The sequence below is a fragment of the Panthera pardus genome, unplaced genomic scaffold, assembly GCF_024362965.1.
Source record: "Panthera pardus isolate Hobbes unplaced genomic scaffold, ASM2436296v1 HiC_scaffold_17, whole genome shotgun sequence".
NCBI classification, from domain to species: Eukaryota; Metazoa; Chordata; class Mammalia; order Carnivora; family Felidae; genus Panthera; species Panthera pardus.
This window is the reverse complement of record NW_026526732.1, coordinates 116,060,538-116,082,935: the sequence shown is the minus strand read 5'-3', so window position 1 is coordinate 116,082,935 and position 22,398 is coordinate 116,060,538. Positions and strand designations below refer to the sequence as shown.

General features: G+C 39.5%; 1 long non-coding RNA gene across 2 annotated transcripts in view; it reads right to left on the bottom strand.

Moving 5' to 3' along the window:
- The window catches only part of LOC109249576 (uncharacterized), a 191,563-nt gene that overhangs the window by 111,534 nt on the left and 57,631 nt on the right, over positions 1-22,398 (bottom strand). The window contains exons 1-2 of one of the 2 annotated variants that reach the window (XR_002072643.2): positions 11,459-11,551; positions 6,948-7,115 (exon numbers count right to left, since the gene is read on the bottom strand). This is a non-coding gene — a long non-coding RNA (uncharacterized LOC109249576). Of the gene's footprint in view, positions 1-6,947; positions 7,116-11,458; positions 11,552-22,398 lie in introns of those variants that run through there. The other variant, XR_002072642.2, reaches the window with a different exon arrangement.

The window sequence follows — 22,398 nt, the reverse complement described above, 5'->3', positions numbered from 1 at the left end:
GATAGGCAATGCTCGGAAAAAAATAATAGCCAATTATTTCCCAGAACTAGTAGGAAAAAAACATGAGCCTTTAGGCTGACAGTGCTCACTAAGGGCCAGGAAGGAAAACAAATATGAAGTCTCACTCAAAGTGCCATAAGCACAAACACAACTATAAAGAGGAGGAAAAAAATCACAAAATCCGCCAGAGAGAAAAGAAAGATTATCTTCAAAAATAAGAATGAGACTGGCATCAGACTGCTTCTCAGTACCACAGAATGTAAGAAAGCAGTGGAAAAATATTTCTGGGTCCTGGTAGAAAATAACTTTGAGCCTAGAATTCAAGGGACAATAAAACTGCAAGAGTAAAAGTTAAATGAAGGTATTTTAATATGTTTAAGCACTTAGAAATTGTGCCATCCGTAGACTCTCACAGAAATAAATTCTTCCAACAAGAAAAGAAGTAAACACAAAAGGGAACAACATAGATTTTTAAAAAATGTGTTGGTAAACAATATATGAGTAGTAAGTTGAACAAATAATAATAATAATAAAACTATTTGAATAATTAGTTGACGTTAAAATTCCAGATGATAGCATGGGCTATGGTGGGTTTCTGTTTTTGTCGTTTTGAGGGGGGTGGTGGTTAGCGAGGGGAATCCAGAGTAAAAACATTCTAACAATTTTAACATCCTTAAGTGGGTGAGGAAGTAACCAGACTTTATTCGAAATGCTCATGTTTATTTATGTTTGTTAAAAATGTACAGGTGAAGGGGCGCCCGGGTGGTTCAGTCAGTTGAGCGTCCAACTTCCCGCTCAGGTCATGATCTCGGGGTTCATGAGTTCGAGCCCCACATCAGGCTCTCTGCTCTCAGTGCAGAACCCACTGCAGATCCTTTCTCTCTCTCTCTCTCTCTCAAAAATAAATAAACATTTAAAAAATGTACACGTAAAAATAGGAGGATGAAAATTGAAAGTATGGCTTTAAACCAATACAGGAAAAAGTAGAACAAAGAAATCTTGAACAATTCAACAAAAACACAATGGAGAAGAAAAGGAAACAATGATAAAGCACACTACAGGCATACCTCATTTTATTGTACTCTACAGATGCTGCAGTGTTTTGTTTCGTTTTGTTTTGCTTTACAAGTTGAAGGTTTGTGGCAACCTTGGATCCGGCCAGTCTGTCAGCGCCATTTTTCCAATAGCGTTTGCTCACTTCATGTCTCTGTGTCAGGTTTTGGTGATTCTTGCGACATGGCAAACTTGTTCCTTATTATATCTGTTGTGGTGATTTATGATCAGCGGCTTTGATCTTTCACGTTACTCTTGTAATTGTTCTAGGGCACCACGAACCGTACCCACGTAAGATGGCAAAATTGATTGATAAATGCGTGTGTTCTGACTGCTCCACTGACCGACCATTCTCCCATTCTCTCTCCCTTCCCTATTCTCTGAGACACGACAGTATTGAAACTAGGCCAATTAATCATCCAACAGTGAGCTCTACGTGTTCAAATGAAAGAAGAATCACACATCTTTCACTTGAAATCGAAAGCTAGAAATGATTAAGCTCAGTGAGGAAGGCGTGTTGAAAGCTGAGACAGACTGAGAGCGGGGCCTCTTGCACCAACCAGTCAGCCATGTCATGAACACAAAGAAAACTTCTTGACGGAAGTGAAAAGTGCTACGCCCGTGAACACACAAATGATAAGAAAGGGAAACAGGCTTTTTGCTGTTAGGGAGAAACTTTGAGTGGTCTGGACAGAAGATCAAACCAGCCCCAACATTTCCTTAAGCCAAAGCCTCATCCAAAGTAAGGCCCTAACTCTCTTCAGTTCTGTGAATGCTGAGAGAGGTGAGGAAGCCACAGGAGGAAAGTCTGAAGCTAGGGGAGGTTGGTTCAGGAGGTTTAAGGAAAGAAGCCATCCTCCTATCAGCAAAGTGTAAAGTAAATCATCGAACGCTGATGTAGATGCTGCAGCAAGTTATCCAGAAGATCTAGCTAAGACAGTTAATGAAGGCGGTTACCATAAGATTTTCAATATAGACAAGACAGCCTTTTATTAGAAGAAGATGCCATCCAAGACTTTCAGAGCTAGAGAGAAGTCAATGCCTGGCCTCAAAGGACAGGCTGACTCTCTTGTTAGGGCTAATGCCGCTGCTGACTTGAAGTTGAAGCCAATGCTCATTCACCATTCCAAAAATCATAAGGCCCTTAAGAATGATGCTAAAATCCACTCTGCCTGTGCTCTAGAAAAGGAACAACAAAGCTTGGATGACAGCAAATCTGCTTACGAGCTGGTTTCCTGAATATCTTAAGCCCACTGTAATCATCTAATGCTCAGAAAAAAATGATCCCATTCAAAATATTACTTTTCGTTGACAACGCACGTGGTTACCCAGAGCTGGTGGAGATGGACGGTGAGATAAATATTATTTTCATGTCTGCTAACACAATATCCATTCTGCAGTCCAAGGACCAAGGGGTCATTTTGACTTTCAAATCTTCTTATTGAAGAAATACATTTTATAAGGCTGCTACAGATAGTAATTCCTTTGGTGGATCTTTTTTTTTTTTTTTTTTTTTTTTTTTTTTTAACATTTTTAATTTATTTTTGGGACAGAGAGAGACAGAGCATGAATGGGGGAGGGGCAGAGAGAGAGGGAGACACAGAATCGGAAACAGGCTCCAGGCTCCGAGCCATCAGCCCAGAGCCTGACGCGGGGCTCGAACTCACGGACCGCGAGATCGTGACCTGGCTGAAGTCGGACGCTTAACCGACTGCGCCACCCAGGCGCCCCGTCCTTTGGTGGATCTTAATGAAGTAAATTAAAAATCTTCTGAAGGAAAGGATTCACTATTCTAGATGCCATGAAGAACATTCATGATTCATAGGAAGAGGTCAAAATATCAACATGAACAGGACTTTGGAAGCAGTTGATTCCAACCTGCATGAATAACTTTGAGGGGTTCATGACTCCAGGGGAGGAAAGAACTTCGCATGTAATGGAAACAGCCAGAAGTGGAGCCTCAAGATGAGCCTGAATTACCACAACCTCATGATGAAACTTTAATGGGTGAGGAGGTGCTTTCTGAAGGTGAGAAGAAAGTGGCTTCTTGAGATGGAATCTCCTTCTGGGGAAAACGCTGTGAAGACTGTTGAAATGACAACAAGGGATGTCGAATATCACATAAACTTTGTTGATCAAGCAGCGGCAGGGTTTAAGAGAATGGACTCCAATTCTCAAAGAAGTTCTACTGTGGGTGAAGTGCTAACACACAGCATCCTCATGACTGGAGCCAAAACGAAGAGTTGGACACCTACCCAACTGAGCAACCCAGGCGCCCCAGCAATAAAGTCTTTTTAAATTAAGCTACCTACATTGGTTTTTCAGACATAATGTTATTTCACACCTAATACACTACCGTATAGAGTAAATATAACTTCTATACACACTGGGAAACCAAAAAATTCATTTAACTCATTTTATTGCAATATTTGCTTTATTGTGGTGGTCTCGAACCCAACCTGAAATAGCTCTAAGCTGTTCCTATACATTGAAAACACAGGAAAAAAGACACCAGACATAAGACTAAAGATCTTAATAACTGTAGTAAATGTGCATTCTGAGAGAATCTCAGAATATAAAATAGTAGGCAAAAAGAGGCTTTTATAAAATGCACATAGCTGAAGGAGAGAGGAATCCAGGAGACTGAAAACAAGGGAACGGAAAAAAGTGCAAACCAGTCAAATACTAAAAAAAAGGAGAAGGTATAATGATATTAAATCTGACAAAACAGAATCCAAGGAACACAGAGAGACATCTTATATATCAATAAATGGAAAAATGTAATAATGATAGAAATTTTTGAACTGGAATGAACCCAAATAAAGCTTAAGACATATATATAAAGCAAAACCTGATAGAAACACAAAGAGAAACAGACAAATCCATAATCATAGTGCATATCTGTCATATACTGACAGATCGAGTAGCCAAAAAAAGCAAGGATGTAGAAGATTGGAACAAAATAATGAACAAATTTGCTGTAACAGATTTGTAATAGAACTTTGCATGCCTAGAAACAGGGAATGTACATTCTTCTCAGATACACAAAGACCATTCACAAAGACTGCTCTAGACACAAAGGAAGTCTCAACAAATTTCACACTATTAGTACCAAGATGGCTACATTACACAAAATAAAACTAGAAATCAACAGGAAAACAACCTCTGGGGCGCCTGGGTGGCTCAGTCGGTTAAGCGGCAGACTTTGGCTCAGGTCCTGATCTCGTGGTCCGTGAGTTTGAGCCCCGCGTCGGGCTCTGTGCTGACAGCTCAGAGCCTGGAGCCTGTTTCAGATTCTGTGTCTCCCTCTCTCTGCCCCTCCCCCGTTCATGCTCTGTCTCTCTCTGTCTCGAAAATAAATAAACGTTAAAAAAAAATTAAAAAACAAAAAGAAAACAACCTCTTCCCTCCTAACTCCATATCCCTAAGATTTTTCCCGTGTGTCAGTAATTAATGAGTTGAGCAGGAAAACAAAATGAAAATTGCATAATATTTAATAATGTGAAAAAATACTCTATATCAAAGCCGGTGGGATAAAGGCTGTATATGGCCCTTGGAGGAGAATTTACACACATAAAATAACTTCTTAAAAACACTACAGATTAAATAAATTGATATTTCTACAGAATATACTACAAAAGGAATAACAAAATGAACCCAAGTAAAGCAATGGTATGAAGTAAAGATAAAACCCTGAAATGATAATAAGCATACCAAAAAAAAAAAAAAAAAAAAAATGAATTAAATCAAACCCGTGCATCACTTAAAACACTAATGAAATACTTTTGTGAATATGTTAAAGAAAAGAACATGAAGTGGTAATAAGAACAACAATAAATAAGTTCAAAATGAAACACAAGTAAATAAATGTCTCTACAAATCAAAATATTTTTTTAAGCGTATTTATTTATTTTGAGAGAGAGAGAGAGAAAGCTAACACTAGTGGAGGAGGGGGAGAGAGAGAGGGAGAGAGAGAGAATTAATTCCAAGCAGACTCTGTAACTGTTAGTGCAGAGCCTCATACAGGGCTCTATCTCATGAGCACTGAGATCAAGACCTGAGCCAAGATAAAAAGTTGGCTCTTAACCAACTTAACCAACTGAGCTGTCCAGGGTGCCCCAAATCAAGATATTTTTAATTTTGGGGGTGCCTGGGTGGCTCAGTCAGTTAAGCATCCGACTTCGGCTCAGGTCATGATCTCACAGTTCCTGGGTTTGAGCCGCGCCCAGGGGCTCTGAGCTGACAGCTCGGAGCCTGGAGCCTGCTTCAGATTCTCTGTCTCCGTCTCTCTCTGTCCTCCCGGGCTTATGCTGTCTCTCTCAAAAATAAATAAATAAACACTTAAAAACAACAACAAAAAGATAGTTTTAATCCTTTAAGTTGTAACAGAACATTTCAAAATTACCAAGAATCTTGAAAACTTGTATGATAGGGACAGTTTTCTAGAAAAATATAAATTACCAAAGAGAAGTAGAAAGCCTGCGCACACTAATTAGCACAAAGCATAGCTTGAAAAAAACAAAATGCCAGCATCCCAGTGTCCCAATGTCACTGGTATCCTTCCAAGCAAGGTTGTATCACCGTAAATACGCTTAACCTGGCCCTATACTCATTTCTAGAAGTGAGGTTCTATGGACACTGAAATAAACTATGAATAGGAATTTAATCAGCACCCAAATTTCATGCCTATAGATAATTAACTCCTGGTTGTGCTTGCAAATATGGCAGCCCTTACTAAATTTGTAGTTTTTAAAACACTAATAACTGTAACAATGGCTATAATACAGGAATTGTTTCCATATCCAGTGGCATTCTTATTTAATCTCATTAAATTTATAATTTTCTTGGCCTTGAATTGTTTGTTATTTCACAGGGAGCTTGATTCTCAGATTCCAGATTTAATAACAAATGCCTAAATTGTGTTGATGAGGAAATTGTAAAAGAATAAACTTATAGAACGATACAGAAAACCTCTTGCTTTTTTTTTTTTCCAGGTTTACCTCCAGGTTTCTAAATGAAAGACAGAGTGAGAGAGAGACTGTGAGAGGTAAAAGTAAACTTTTAAAGCTACGATTAATATAAACTATTGATCCTGATCATTGCGGTGGTGGCCAGAATAATGGCTTCCCAATGACCACGCCCCAATCCCTAGAACACAGAATGTGTTACCTTACATGGCAAAAGGACTTGCAGATAGGTGAACGTTAAGAACTTTAAGGTAGACAGAAGGCAGACAGACAGGTAGACCTGAATTGTTCAGGTGGATCCAGCCTTATCACATGAGCCCTTACAGCACAGAGAGCTTTCCCTAGCTAGAGTCAGAGAGATTCAGTAGAAAGAAAGATCAGAGAGATCCCAAGTGTGAGAAGGACTTGACATGCCGCCACTGTGGTTCTGAGATGTGAAGGGACCATGCACAATAGCGGAAGAGAGATTTCTAGATGCTAAGGGCTGCCCCTGGCTGACAGCCAGCCAGCAGCTCTCAAATACTGAGGCAGCAGAATTCCACCCACAACCCAAATGTGCTTGGACAGATTCTTCCCCAGAGCCTTCAAAAAGGAATGCAGCCCTCCCATCACCTTGATTTCAGTCCTGTGGGATCCTAAGTAGAGAAACCAGCTGAGCCACAGCTGGCTGCACTGGAACCAGCTGTGTCCAGGCTTCTGACCCACAGGACCCGTGGAGATGAGAAACAAACAATCAAATGAATATTGTTTTACGTCACTGAGTTTGTGGGAATTTTTGCAGCAAGAGAAAATGAATACAACCATCAACGAAAATAACAGATATAAAGATGCAGTGATCTTACTCTCCCCCACAAAAGAGTGGGTGCTCAAATCTTCCTGAGGACTATCCCCAGGACTTAGAGGGTCATCCCCCAATATCAGACTCACCAGTATGAAGAACTTTCCAAAACGTCAGCCTTGTCTTTACTTGCGTCAGCAAGTTACGAAGAAATGAAACTATTCTTTGTTCTGCGAGCATTACACCATATGGTAATGGATCCACGTTCGCTCTTATGTGCCAGATGGCATCGGGACACCAACCGCTTACAGTGTCATCTAAAACATAGAGGTAAGCAAAAATTAAGGAATCCCTGATGTTAAAATTGGAGACAAGACATTACATGACCGTGTGAAAGTCCGCGATTTTTTATTTGAACTGACCATGAGCCTATTTCAGGATTTTTGTCCAATTGTGAGTCTGTGCCCTAAATTATACCACTACTAGGCAGTGCTGAAATCATCTTCATTATCTATGACACATTACCAGTCATTAAAGCAATCTGAAATGCTGAGCCTCTCAGCCATCTGCCCTTAGAAATACCCAATTATATTATGCAACCTCCTTAGAAAATGTTGATGGCATAAGGTCTCCCTAACCTGCATCCACACCTTGATAAAAAGGCAGATTTTACCATTTCACATTTCATATTAGTTTGTATCTGACATATTAGTTTGTATCTGACACCAGGTGTACAATTCAGAAGGTAGAAAAACTTTCTAAGAAATTCAAGCTATTCACCCATCATCAACATGAATTCTTTGCCATAAATCTGACTTTTTTGAAAGCTATGTATTATTACAGATTTTTGTCATCACATGATCCTAGAGACATGCAAACAGCCTAGGAATATTTTTTTAGCTGGATACTAAGTGTCTGAAGTTTTAGGTCAGACTATAAGCATGATATAAACAAACAAGTTCTGGAGATGACTTAATAGACAGAGTTGAGAATCAATGTGTTGCTCAATAATCACGAACAGGACTCAGTCCTGAACAGACTTGCAAGCCTATCCAGTCCCCATCCATGGAGGGCTGGAGGCACCTACGCTGAGAACGTTCCATAACCCCTCTGCCGTTAGACAGGAACCTGGATTTCTGCCTCAGTAGGAGAGGGTTCCAAGCCTGTGTTAATTTGGTCCAGAACACGTTAGGTCTAGTCTAAGATTCATGCTAATCATTTGCTCATTAAAAGTTCACCTCTTCAAGGAGATGAATTGCAGAGCCATTCTTCCTGGTGAAGAAAACTACAAGCAACATTTTCTGTTTAATCATCCCACATTATGTTTTTCTCAGGCAGCCCCTCCCCTTAGTTCGTTTTCAGTTAAAGCCTAGCTGCTTGGAATTTCTGTTCAGCACAGGGACAACCTGATAACAAAGCACAAATTAACTGGCTACAGCTTGATGTTACTCCTGGGGCAAAGGTTGTATGTATGGCAAGAAATGCTGCTGGTCAAAGTTTGTGCTTCAATTTCTTTTGAATTCCTGCAGGGAGCGGATCATCCAGCGGGCAGTTTGGCAACAAGAAAATGATGAGTTGTTACAGAACCATTCTTTCCTTTCCTGTTTAATCTCTCACTGTTCCTTAGCAGATTGGGAGAGATACCTTCTGTGGGGGAGAGAGCCTGATAAATTCTATTCATTCTTTTAAAAATAAAAAATGAATGCTTACCATGTACCAGATGATATAAGAACAAAAATACGGAAGAGTTTCTGCTGCAAATCGTATGTTCTCACAGCTTATAAGGAGACTGCATATACCTTTATAATAAGCAGAATACATTTGGAAATATCATGTCTCTCTCTCTCTTTTTTTTAACAAATTCACATGAATCATTTCTTAGGAACTAGCCCACAACTTTTGTATTTCATGATTTAAAAAAATATATATATATATATCACCCATTTCCAAACACTTTCAAAGCATACAATTCCAGGTTTTATGATTATTTTTTTGTAACCTACATTTTAAGAAGGCTTCTATCAGAAAAGGAAACATACTTTAATCAGAATATTTTACTTTATTTTTTTACTGTTTATTTAGTTTTGAGAGAGAGAGAGAGAGAGAGAGAGACAGAGCATGAGCAGGGGAGGGACAGAGAGACAGGGAGACACAGAATCGGAAGCAGGCTCCAGGCTCTGAGCTGTCAGCACAGAGCCCGACGTGGGGCTAGAACCCATGAGCTGTGAGATCATGACCTGAGCTGAAATCAGTCGCTTAACCCGCTGAGCCCCCCAGGTGCCCCAATCAGAATATTTTAGATCAGATCGTGGGATACGTTCCATGGAAGCATTCTATAGAAATTCCCCGTCCAATACTAGAGTAGAGTCACTAGCAATATGAGGCTATTTAAATTTAAATTCTCTAAAATTAAGAACTCAGTTCGTCAGTTGTACTAACCACATTTCAAGTGCTCAAGAGCTACATGTGGCCGGACAGCACAGAATCATGTGGTCATCACAGAGAGTTCGATTGGATAGCACATCTATAGTTGTCCCTGTAATTACCTTTATCCACAAAAGATGCTATTTTCTTGACCCAATGTCTTAGCCTTTTTGTACAATTGTAGACTGCAAAGGATGTCCAAGAATAAATATATCAATACTTATTATTACCCGGGCATTATTACTAATGCGTGGAAAGTTGAGGAAGATCACTCAGGGCTTTCGTCTAGATTCTGAGGTCCATGCTGGATTGAAATCCTTAGCCTTCTGGTCCCTGACAAGAGTATGTGGCTGATTGAAATCTAGGGCCGGGATGATCAGATTTTATCCACTATGACAGTGCTGACTGATTTGTAATAGCTGCTTGATTCGGGCTCCTGAGCTCAGAGAGAAAAAGTGGCTTGATGTGTTAATGATGGCTTGCAGGTCAAGAGCTGATGTCACGCTTGCTGGGCATTTTCCATCACTACAAGCATTCGCGTGCAACTAATAAGCACACGCACAGTGGGAAGATACACAGGCACCAGGAAAACAATTTCGAAGCAGGCAATGGTATGTTTCATATCCCCTGGACTACCTGAAAATCACCCTTCAGCTTTGGCTCTGTAACTTTAGAAGGAGATAGATGTAACTCCAGTGATAAAAGGAAAAACTTTAAATTACTCTCTTACACGTTCCTCAAGCCCTGAATAACCCAGCCCACCCTCTCTCCATCTTTCATAAGAGATATGAGTCCTGTCTGGACTAAGAAAAACCTCTTTGGAATGGTTCTGAGAAAGAAACTATAAAATAACCTTCCAAGAGAGTCTTTTATGGAGAAAATGAAATGTCACCTCTCCTGCAGTGGCTTAAAAAATATGTTTTCCTGAAAATCAGAAGACACACGGAAGGCTCCTTTGGGCCGCATGATTCTGCAATAGTCTCTTGAGGATTTAAGAAATACCATTTGTCATTCTTAGACCCTTGCCTGTCCCCTGCATAAATTCCTAGTGCACTCTGTCCCTAGGAGAAAAATGTATTCTTTTGCTCACAGGAAATGAAGTTTGAGATCTGCTGTAACTCCAACTTTCTATTTGGAAGGTTGAATTCTATAAAGATTTCCAAGCTTATCCATCTAAATCTCCACATTGAAAACTCTGGTTCAGCCGCTGTGAAGTTACACAGAGGTTGATCCCAGGTTGGGAGCTGTCTGAGAGCTTTGCTTCATTTTAGACTTTTGTATGGAGTTTTGGCCCTATTTCCAAAGCAAAGAAAAAAAATGCAAATCTTTTTCAGCTTTGTTAGCAATGCTCATGGCATACATTGGTTAAAACGGAAGTCTCGTTGACGAACTGTGATTTTTCAATAATCTGTGTGAAGTTTTGTTCTATTTTCTGGGATAACCATGAGTTGGTGGTATAAAAACAGAAGTATTTTTTAATTTTTTTTAATGTTTATTTGTGAGTGAGAGAACGTGAGTGGGGAAGGGGCAGAGAGAGAGGGAGACACAGAATCTGAAGCAGGTTCCAGGCTTTGAGCTGTCAGCACAGAGCCCAACAGGGTGCTTGAACTCCTGAACCACGAGATCGTGACCTGAGCCGAAGTCAGACGCTCAACCGACTGAATCCCCAGGCGTCCAGAGAAGTTGTTTTTATTTTATTTTATTTTATTTTATTTTATTTTATTTTAAGATTAAAAAATCTTACTGAGGTGAAATTCACATAACATAAAATTCACCATTTTTTGTTTTATTTATTTTATTTACTTATTTATTTTTTATTTTATTTACTTTAGTTTTTTATTATTATTTACTTATTTATTTTTTTAATTTGTAAGGTAGCATCAGGGCTATAATCATTTCAAGAGTAGATTCCAGTGATTCCCCAGAAGTTGCTTTTAAAGCAGACATATTAAAGGAGAAATTCTCCAAAAGCATCAATTCAGACTGGAAGAAATTGTGTCCTTTCTTATGATCAAGAGGATCACATTTATATAAAAGAGAGACTATCAATTTAAATAGGAAAAAAAAAAAAAACCTGAAGGAAAATGATTCAATTTGGTTCTTACTGAAATGTCTACTTAATAAGATTTGGGAGGGGGGCACTAACTTGTGATTTGGCATCACAATTGTTATCAGCCTGGAAATCTCGTTTCCATTAATTCCTTAAGAAAGTTCAACCATTCAACGACGAGTATACCTTTGATGACTTAAAGTATCAGGCATTCTTCTATGGCAATGTGACTGCTGGGTGACGAACCTCCTTGTACGACGTCGTAAGCAGGTACAAGACTGACAAAGTAACACACAGCCGGACCTTTCAGCATGCACAAAATGAGTATCAGATGATTTAAAGGTATACTTTTAAAAATTCACACTATAAGAGAAAAGAAAAGAAAATACGGAAACAAATATTTTGTGCAATTTTATGCAACTTGTCAAAAGAGCACAGTAGTCACAGTCTTACGTGAGAAAACATCAAGGGGCACCTGGCTGGCTCAGTTCAAAGAGTGACTCTTGATCTCAGGGTAGTGAGTTCGAGCCCCACATTGGGTGCAGAGATTACTTAAATAAACAAACCAAAAAAAAAAAAAACTTAAAAAAAGGAAACATCAAATATAATCGTAAATACAATACAGCCCCATACAGAAATATATATATGTGTATATTTGTATATACAAATATATATATACATATATATACATACATACATATGTATACATACATATACATATATATATACACATATACATATATATGGGTATACATATGAAGTTTATCTAGAACCTGGAGAATCCCCATATAAAGAGTATTTCTAACAATGTGACATATGAATATTCTAATTACTAGCCATTTGCCCAAAAAAATGTTAAAAGAAAAAAATTGTAAATGAATTAACTTGGATATGCAAGTAGAATGTCCAGGTAAAAACATTTATTGAAAGCTTATTATGTGGCAGATATGATGCTAAACACTTTGCACACATTAATTCACTTGATCCTTACAAATCAGTAGGGTACAATTAATAACTACATTTCATATATGAAAAAACTAAGGTTTATAGTGGTTTGCTAATTTGTCCAGCTACTCAGCTAATAGATGCCAGATCTGTCTGATACTGAATCCTCTCTTTTGTGATGAATAGGTAAGAATTGTCTTACATTAACATATCAAAGCACCAGCTTATGAGGGTTAGTTTCTGCTCACTCAATTATGGTGTTTTATATATACCAATGGTTATTTCCCAAGTGCTTAAAAATACTCATTTATTTCAAGTCAATCAATGCATATTGAATGTGTACTTTGTGTTGGGCACTGTACTAAGACATCAGGACAAAAAGATGAATAAAAGGTTTTTCAGGTCCTCGAGTAGGTCAGTCCAATGGAGGAGAAAAACAAGTAAACATATGTTTACAATATATCATGCTAAATACCATGCTTCCAGGGTCCAAAGTGCTTCGGCAGAAAGAAGATGGCATTTAAAAGCCTGTTTGCAAGATTAATATTTTTAGGCAAGCTTTTTACTACATACCGTTTGTACAGAATTTTAACAGAAATTTTCATAAATTCCCAAATAGGGGAGTTTTTAAGTGTTATTGTTGTTAATACCACCATCACTGACAGTATTGAACAAACAAGCTAAGACAGTCTAGCTACTCTGGAAGGAAATGTGTCTAAGTCACCCAACATAGGTAGTCCTTTTTGGAAAAGAAAAGTAGGTCAACTGTGGTGGGAATTTTTCTTTTAGTCATAGGTTCATGAAAGTCTTAAGCAGCTGAATACAAACTTGCTTCTGCCCTGTGGAAATATCTAATAATATTTTGAATGTTTATGTATAAACTACAGAATATTAAAATGATATTTTATTAATGATGCTAGGAATATTTAAGATAATAATTAGCTCTCACACAGAAAGCACATTTTTTTCAACATAAAGGAAATCTGACTACCGAGGAGAAGCACTCAAAAGTTGGTATCTTCTTAAGGAATTTTTAATTAAATCCTTATTATCTTCTTGTTCCAAATAAAGTGATGGTGGCTCTCAAATATTTGTTCCACCTTAAGGAATGTTTCATTAAAATGTTTTGTTATCTACTTCAGGGATTTTTTAAATACGCTGTGCAAACATATTGTCATACTACCAAGAGACCCAACGCAGGATAATAAAGGACTCTCAGTTTGTACTACGGCAACTGGTCTTTTCTTCATGGGTAGACTTCAGGACTAACCCTTCCCTGCATCTCTGTTCCCATCCACTCTGTTCCTAACTCAGTATCCCCATAAACTGCAGTCAAGCAACCAGACAGGAGACAGGGCTAAATGGCAGCACAAATGAACATGGCACTTAAGAAAGTCCCTTGGAGGGGCACCTGGGTGGCTCAGTTGGTTAAGCATCCGACTCTTGATTTCAGCTCAGGTCATGATCTCATGATTTGTGGTTTTGGGCCTCACATCGGGCTCTGCATTAATGGAGGGGAGCCTGCTTGGGATTCTCTCTCTCCACCCCCCCCCCACACTGTCTCTCTCTCTCAAAATAAATAAGTAAACTTAAATAAAAAAAAAAAAAAAGAAGAAAGGAAGCCCCTTGGAGATCAGATAAACCTCTTGATCAGTGCATCCTCGCCGAGTTCTTCTAACCCCATAAAAGAGAAGATTTAGCAACCATTTTTTCACTGTAACTTATGCTTTGGAGTTGAGTCGGAAATTATACCATATACGTGAACTAACTAGAATTTAAATAAAAGCTTGAAGAAAAAAAAAAAAAAAGAAATAGACTTTTCCCGGAGTAATTTTATCTGTAAAATGAGAACATTAAACTTGATCATCGGTGAGATCCAGCTCTTACGTTTATAAGGTTTTGATGCCAAAAAATCAGGTAAAATATTTGTCTACCCATATGTGAAGACAGTGTGTGCTTCCTTACGCAGCCAGTATGTAATACTGGGAGTCTGAACGTCTCCTATTTTCCTAAAAGAATTACATAAATGAGCTAATAACGTAGAGGAGATTTAGAGATTAGTTGTTAGGAAGATTCCTATGACTTTCGGACCCCTGAATAAAATATTAGCAAAATGAATTACTCAAAAAAATAGTGAAGGTATGACAGAAAGCTAGTGTTTGTTGGTGAATTCATGAAGCACACGGCAAGCTAAGATTTACTGTTTGAGAAAAGCCAAGAGAGGCCCTCTTCTCACACTTTCCGACATAAATAGAAAGTATAGATGTGTAGATAGAGATATTTGTATACCCTAAACATGTCCATTGCATAAAAGGTGGGGAAAAAAATGAAACACCTTTCAAGAGTAGTTACCTCTGAATAGTGAAACCACAGGCAATTGCTGTTTTCTTCTCTTTTTATGCATTCCCTAAATTTCCTCTTATTTATCATCAGGAAAAGATATTTTGATACAATGGATTTGTTTCTATTAATAGACCCCTGGATGTGGTCTGCTTGAGAGTTTTAGCAAGAAGAAATGTTAAATAATTTTAGCATACAAGAATATCTATGGCCAATGTGCCTATGAGCAAGAAATATGAGAAGTTTGATCTAAATACAGAAAAGCTGAATTCAATTCACATGTCGCGGATGAGGCACCAAGAACAAAAAGAAAAAAAAATGTATTATGCTCAAAAGTGATGGTTGGTGGCCACAGTTTATATTTCATGGCTTGCCAAGAGACTGTGTTTTGCCAACTTTGCAAGACCTACTCTTTACATGATGGGATGAACAACGAGATAAAAACTATAAATTACCAAGGAGAATTTAGGGGATATTGTTAAGGAATTAGAGTAGAATGTGGTCATTTATTTCATTTTACTATATTCAGACATTATAAAATTTTGTTGGAGAAATTTACTAAATATCTTCCTTAAAATGAAGACATTTTTTAGACCCAAAGATCCTCAGATGTCCAATTTCTTGGATCACTATTGGCTCGTAAAAGAGATCATGCTTATTGATGTGATAAAGTATCCGAACAAAACGAAATTAAAACTATGGAAATACAAAACACATGATTTGCTTTCATGAAAATATGAACGTGTCTAAACTCAACATAGACCCCTGGATGGAGTGATCTGCATTCCTCCTTCCTCTCCATGCTGCACTCTGGGTAAATAGAATCACAGTCTCAGAAAAATTGTGGAGCTATGTTATGGAAATCAATTTGCAGTTTCAGAAGAGAGTTGTGGGAGGAAGGAAAAAAAAATTAACTGCTTCTCCAATCTTCCATAAATTATGAGTGCTTGACTGGAGAGGCAGAGGCCAGTGAAACCAAAGGAAGGGGAAGGGGCTCCATAGATGATCATCCAGGGAGCTGAATGTGTTCTATCGTCTGGGCAATGACATGGACCCCACATCAACAGATTGCAGCACATTCTCCAAGTTCGTGTATCTTCTTTCAGCTGGAAACAAGTGACAAAAAGTACGTATCCAACAAAGTTTTTGAAACTTTTATCCCTGAAGACCTTATCTGGAATTATCAGAAGGAGAATGTACTCATGGGACTGGATTATTTGCAAGACATGTTACACATTTATTGACTTCAGCTAAGTATATGTTCAAATTCCAATCCCTCCCCCTGCCTTTTTTTTTCAATATGTTTGAGTGGCTAAAACTCCAGAATAGGTAATATATTTTTTAAACACCCATTTATGCAAACCCAGTATAAATTAGATATATTTTTTAATCACATTAATCCTTCTATGGCAGCTGTCACGAGCCTCATTTTTCAGATGAAATGTCTGAAATCCAAGGGTGAAGTGATGTAGGGTCTTACTACAGATTGCAGGTGGGAGAATTGAAACGCAAATCTATCTTCTGGTTGTAAAATGGTAACTTTCACATATAGCATGCATCCTTCTCCAAAAAGTTCAAGTTTTATCTTTCTTCTCTTTAACTCATGACAGTTTCTTATTACACTGGATTATTATCAGGATCTCCACTTATCTATTTATACATCATGTTCATTGTTCCTATTTTATGCAGAATAGTACAAAACGTTGTTCAATGACTTTTTTTTTGGCACGACTAGGAATGCTTTACATGATTTTTCTCTTCCAGTTTAAAGTATGAGAATAATTTTAAATACCTCAAAATATTAAACCATTCTTAAGTTACTGGTGTGGATACTGTGTGGTTAAGGTGCTTTTTCTCTTAATATGTTGTTGGATTCAATTTGTTTATAGTTTATCAAGAATGTTTGCATTTATTCATAAGTGAACCAGCCCGCAGCTTTACTATGTTATTATGCAATGTTTAGTTTCCAATGTTCACTTTAAGAAAAAAGCATTTGTCTGTACTTTATAATACTTCAAACAATTGTGGAATCATGTATTCTTTAAATTGGGGGTGAGAATTCACCCAACAACGTAAGAAAAGGAAAAAACAGAAGAAGTAGAGCTTCCTGCATCTAAAGACTGTGAGTCTTGTCTTTAATGAGCAAACTTCCAGATGGATCTGAACCATGAAACTCTGCCTTAACCTCTCCACCTAAACGAGGAGTCAACTTCACTCCAAGGGAACAAGAACCACTAAGAAGGAACCGTACCTCTCCAAATGTAGAGACCAGGGTGTGTGCATCTCAGCGCTAGAAATTCCAGACAGTTTGCCAAACTGCTAAATACCACCTGCCTCTGTAAACACACGTTGCTTTTCGTACACAACATGTTCCAGGTACAAGGCAGCTCTCTACCAAGGACCCAGGTGCTGTGATTTTCTGACTTTGCCCTTTCTACATGTTAGCAAGCTGCCACAGCAGTCCCGGCTGCCACAGGCTCACATGACAATATCCAGAGAGGAAGGAAGGTATTTCTTCCCCGATGTCTACTCTATTAGGTAAAACATTTTCCAAGAGCTCTTAGTAGACATCCCCTCCAGTCCCTTTTACCAGGAAATGTATCTTGTGTCCACGTCACAGATGCAACGGAGATGAGAATACAAGTACGAGGCATTTTCAGCATCTATTGTAGGAGTTTGCTCTCTCAGCAAAGCAAGAAATGAAGGAGAAAGAGCTGTTCTGAAGGCCATCAACACTTTGGTCACAGGAGAATAGGGGACGGTGGGCGCCCAGGTAAGACCCATTGGGGATGAGAGGAAAGAGCAACAAAGAAGGGAGTATTGGGCTACAAAACACAAGCATGTTCATGTCCCAGGGCTGAGAATTACAGAGGAAAGTGTAGTTGTCTTTCAGTATTGTGCATGGGCTCGGCTTTGAATACATTTTGAATTTTCCCGTAAGACTGAATGGATGGAAAAGGTAAGGTCAATAAGGTCTGGATGTACTCAGGGCAGCCCAGGATAGGAATATTTGAGACCACATCTTATTTTTCTGACATTGAACTCAAAGAATATAGCAGTTAACTTGTACCACCATCCCGGTGGTGATCAAAGACCAGGGCGAAGTCTGGACACTGCAGTAGTTCAATGATTGTTACGCCCACATGGGATATTTTAGGTATGGGACCTCAGGCTGTTACAGGGACTCACGCTGTTCTATATCCCTCTTCATTTTATTAATCCACTAATACTATCTTTCATCACAGGGATGACAATGCCTGGCGTATGGGAATAGAGATTATTTATTGCGGAAGGAAAAGAGATCTGTCTCCAATATGGCAAAATAAAGAGTAGCAATTCCTTATCATTCTTTGTGTTAAGTGTGTTACTGAGGCTTACCTCATCAGTGTTTAATCAGCTTTCTTCCTATTTTTCTCTCCACGAAGCCAGAGAGGTACATATTAAACACAGGAGTTTTTGACAGCTTCCTCTTCCCTAGGGCAGCTTGCTCAACTAATAATAACTAAGATATCTTTTGACAAGTGCAGCTAAGAGCTGGTAAAGCTTAGTCAATCTACATCGCCTTGTTGGCACTTCCTTTCCATTTTAGACCTGCCTTACCTTGAATAATGGAAACTGAACAATGGCCGCAGAAGCCATAAAATCCAAGAGAGATAGTGGGTGAAATCGGGCAAAGAGGGTTAGTGGGAATGAATGCAAAACCATACTCATATTGATCAGGGGAAGGAAAATACTTTTTCCAACTGCAATGGTGGCTGAAACCCATAAATTAGATGATTGAAGTAATAAGACACGTGAAATGGCTTTTAAGTCCACTACCTACTCTGTGTAATAAATTTCAAATGACATCGAGGCTTTTAGTGGAGAGAATGATTTATTGCCATCTGCAAGAAGGAAGCTTTCAGGGATTATCTCTAACGTGGCAAAACACTATTCCAAATTTCACAAAATTAGCAAAGCTTAGTGAAGCTTGGTGACTGAACTGACAAGCAAGCTCAGAAAGAAATGTTTAATGGAACAAAAGTAACTGCAAACACGCGCTCTCACATACCAATACTTAGGCGTGTATTATCTCCTCAAAAGAAATCCAAATTTAATGTTAAAGGAAGACTTTTAATTTTTTATTAAAAAAACATTCCTGAGAATATTTGATTTGGTTTTTGATTATTTTTACTATGCGCACATATCCCCAAAAGAACATAGAGAAGTATAAATATATTCCAACTTGCTTTCATGGTGGAAGGGCCAAAATCCTAAGTTGACTGAACTTTTCTTGCCTCAGGGAACACCCTTCATTCAAAAAAAGCTGACAGAGTTTAATGAACTACCTGAACAAGGCATAGAAGGGACAATTGAGGAAGTAACTTTCCATAGCCATCTCTTTTTTTTTTTTAAAGTTCATTTATTTATGTTGAGGAAGAGAGAGTGCACACGTGCACTCATGGGGAGGGGCAGAGAGACAAAGAGAGAGAGAATCCCAAGCGGACTCCACGCTTGCAGGGCAGAGCCCAGCCCAATGCAGGGCTTGAACTCATGAACCGTGAGATCGTGACCTGAGCCAAAATCAAGAGTCAGATGCTTAACCTCCTGAACCACCCAGGTGCCCCATATATCCATCTTTTAAAAAAATTTGCAGTTAGGCAACTTAGGTAAAATCTGAGAGGTTCCTACAAAAGCGTATTATTAGCGGCCGAGCAAAGAGCCTGACAGGAAGTGACAGAGAAATCTGAGGATTGGGACAGGAAGCGACCAGAATGAGACCTGGAAAGACTTCCTGGATCTGGGATCTATGGCCACTTGTGCTTTCCTCTTGCCCATCTAATCCTTTTGTCCCGGCAGCGTTGCAAAGAATCAGAAAGTTGGGGATCCGGAAGCAGGACTTCTGTGCAGGCAATAGGCTCTCACTGCCAGAATTCTCGGATTCCAGATAGGCAATATTGGAGTTTTTTTTTCCTTTCCTCCTGGTCTAGGATGAGCAGCACTGGGCTTTCAAGAGGGGCGACATCAGCCTGGCATACATCGTGTCCCCTCCAGTGCCACTCTTTCCCTTTCTTTACCCACAGTCCCCTCACTTTCTTAGGACCTGTACTCAGTCCTGGCTGAGACGGAATTGGCAGCCGTGCATTAACCATTTGTTGAACCTCTTTGTTTTCCCTCCATGTCACCTATTTTACTACCACAGAGACTCAGATTTCATTATCTCGCCTGTCAAGACTACAGTCTAAGAAAGGAAATGTTTTGGATGTTAACGCAGCCTCTTATTCCCCCTCTAAATTGAAAGGAACTGTGTTCCAATTTTTAATGATTTCTCCATTACCGCAAGATAGAAAAATAGCAAAAAAAAAAAAGAAAAAAAAGTGCTTCTCAGTTACATAATTAAAAAGAGTATCTTCCTTAGATAATTTTCAAGTTGCCAATCTAAGAACCGTACATGGCCTAATTGTTAACAAGTGGTACCATGGGACAAATAACTAAAGTGGGGGAGAATCATACAGTGTGATGATGTGTTTTTGTCCAACTCCTCCTCATAGAAGCAAACTATTCCTACAAATGATAACTGGTAATTAAAAGTCACAAAACACATCATGTTTGAGGTAGCCAGTGTCTCTGGATATGCCAAGGTATTCTCTCCCACTGATTAATTACTAAAATATTGTGTCTCGGGATACCTGGGTGACTCATTTGATTAAGTGCCCGACTCTTGATTTCAGCTCAGGTCATGTTCTCACAGTTCACAAGACTGAGCCCCGCGTCAGGCCCTGCGCTAACAGCATGGAGTCTGCTTGAAATTCTCTCCCTCTCTCTCTCTCTCTCTCTTTCTCTGTCTGCCCCTCCCCCACTTTCTCTCTCTCTCTGAAAATAAATAAACATTAAAAAACAAATAAATAAGGGGCTCCTGGGTGGCTCAGTCAGTTGAGCTTCTGACTTAGGCTCAGGTCATGATCTCACTGTTTGTGGGTTCGAGCCCCACGTCGGGCTCTGTGCTGACAGCTCGGAGCCTGGAGCCTGCTTCAGATTCTGTGTCTCCCTCTCTCTCTGACCCTCCCCTGTTCATGCTCTGTCTCTCTCTGTCTCAAAAATAAACACTAAAAAAAAAAATTTTAAACAAATAAATAAATAAAATGTATCTCACAGATGTATGATGAGTATCAAACAAATCACTTCTTTCCAACATTTCCATTTGCACTAAATCTGGATGAAGAGAAGTAATCCTCTCCATAAGTAATAAAATATTCTTCAAGAAAGTAGACCCATCATTTTAGAAATGTGGAGAAGTATTTCAGTCAGGGATGAGCTCCCCAAACCCTGTGATTTGAATTCAGGAAGCAATTAGTAACTACGTGTTCTCTCAGTTTCCGAGTTAACAGAAAGACCTGTGTCCAAGAATACTGGAATCTCACCACAGACACTATTCGAAAATAATATTCTTCATTGAAAAGTAGTTCTTTCTCAGAACCCATTTGTTCTAACTATCTACTGCTATATAACGAAGCACTCTCCAAACCTAAAATAAAAATAGTGACAAAAAAATAGTGACCACGTTCTCATGGCCACGGAGTCTGTAGGTCAGGATTTTGAGCAGAGCACACTGGGGAAGGCTTGTCTCTGCTCCGAGGCATCCTGGGTCTCTGCTTGAAGACTCAAGTGGGTTGAGAGCGACTCAATCGTTGGGGGCTGGACTCATCTGGAATCTTCTTCACTCACATAACTGGTGCCTGAGCTCAGCTAGGGCTGCTGACTAGCATGCCTGCAGATAGTCTCTCCACGTGGCCCGGTCTTACCCCAGCATGGCCCCTGGGCCTCAGAAAAAGCCCTCTGAGATGGAACATCCGGTAAACAGGAGATCAAGGCGGACATTGCTCGGCCTTTTCTGGCCCAGCCTCAGATCATATAGTATCTCTTCCAGTAAATCCTGTTCCTTGCAAGTGAGTCCCAAAGGCCAGCCCAGTTTCAAAGGAAGAGCAATGAGACTTTGTCTTTGATGGGGGAGTGGCAAGGTCACATTGCTGAAGAGCCTGAGGGATGGGAGATGTCGTGGCCATCTTAGGAAAAGTCAATCTGTCACACTATCCAAGGAGGAGGGTGGGATTTGAAATTCATTTAGCATCTTTTACCTGCCATTCTTTATTTTTTCTAATGTTTATTTATGTTTGAGAGAGAGAGAGACAGAGAGAGACAGAGAGAGAGAGAATGTGTGAGTGGGGGAGGGGCAGAGAAGGAGACACAGAATCCAAAGCAGGCTCCAGGCTCCCAGCTGTCAGCACAGAGCCCTATAGTGGGGCTTGAACCCAAGAACCACGAGATCATGACCTGAGCCAACGTTGGGGGCTTAACCAACTGAGCCATCCAGGTGTCCCAAAAGCTCCTGACTTCAAAAAAACAAATTTTTCATTATTATTTGAGATTCTATATGTTGATTAGGCAGTTCCGATATTGGCTGGACCTGTAGTGGTCTGAGAACTCGGTTGATCTGGAACCACCAGGAGGGCTCCCATGGCTGTCCCCAAGACGCTGGTTTTTAGCTGGGAGCTCAGATGGTCAGCTGACTAGAACATCTACAGAGAACCTCTCCCAGCGACTCAAGCATCCCACAGCACCGGGGCTGGGTTCTGAGAGGCAGTATCCCAGAGCAAGCATCCCCAGAGACAATAAATGAAAGCTGCCAGCCCTCACAAAACTTGACTCAGAATTGCCACGGTCTGATATTGGCCATATTCAACTGGTTAAGCCGTCACAGCACCTTTGAGATTCTAGAGTGGAGAAAAGCAGTTTCACTCTCAAAGGGGAGCAGTCAAGAATGGATAGACATCTCTATCCACCACAGAAATCGTAGAGTGAGA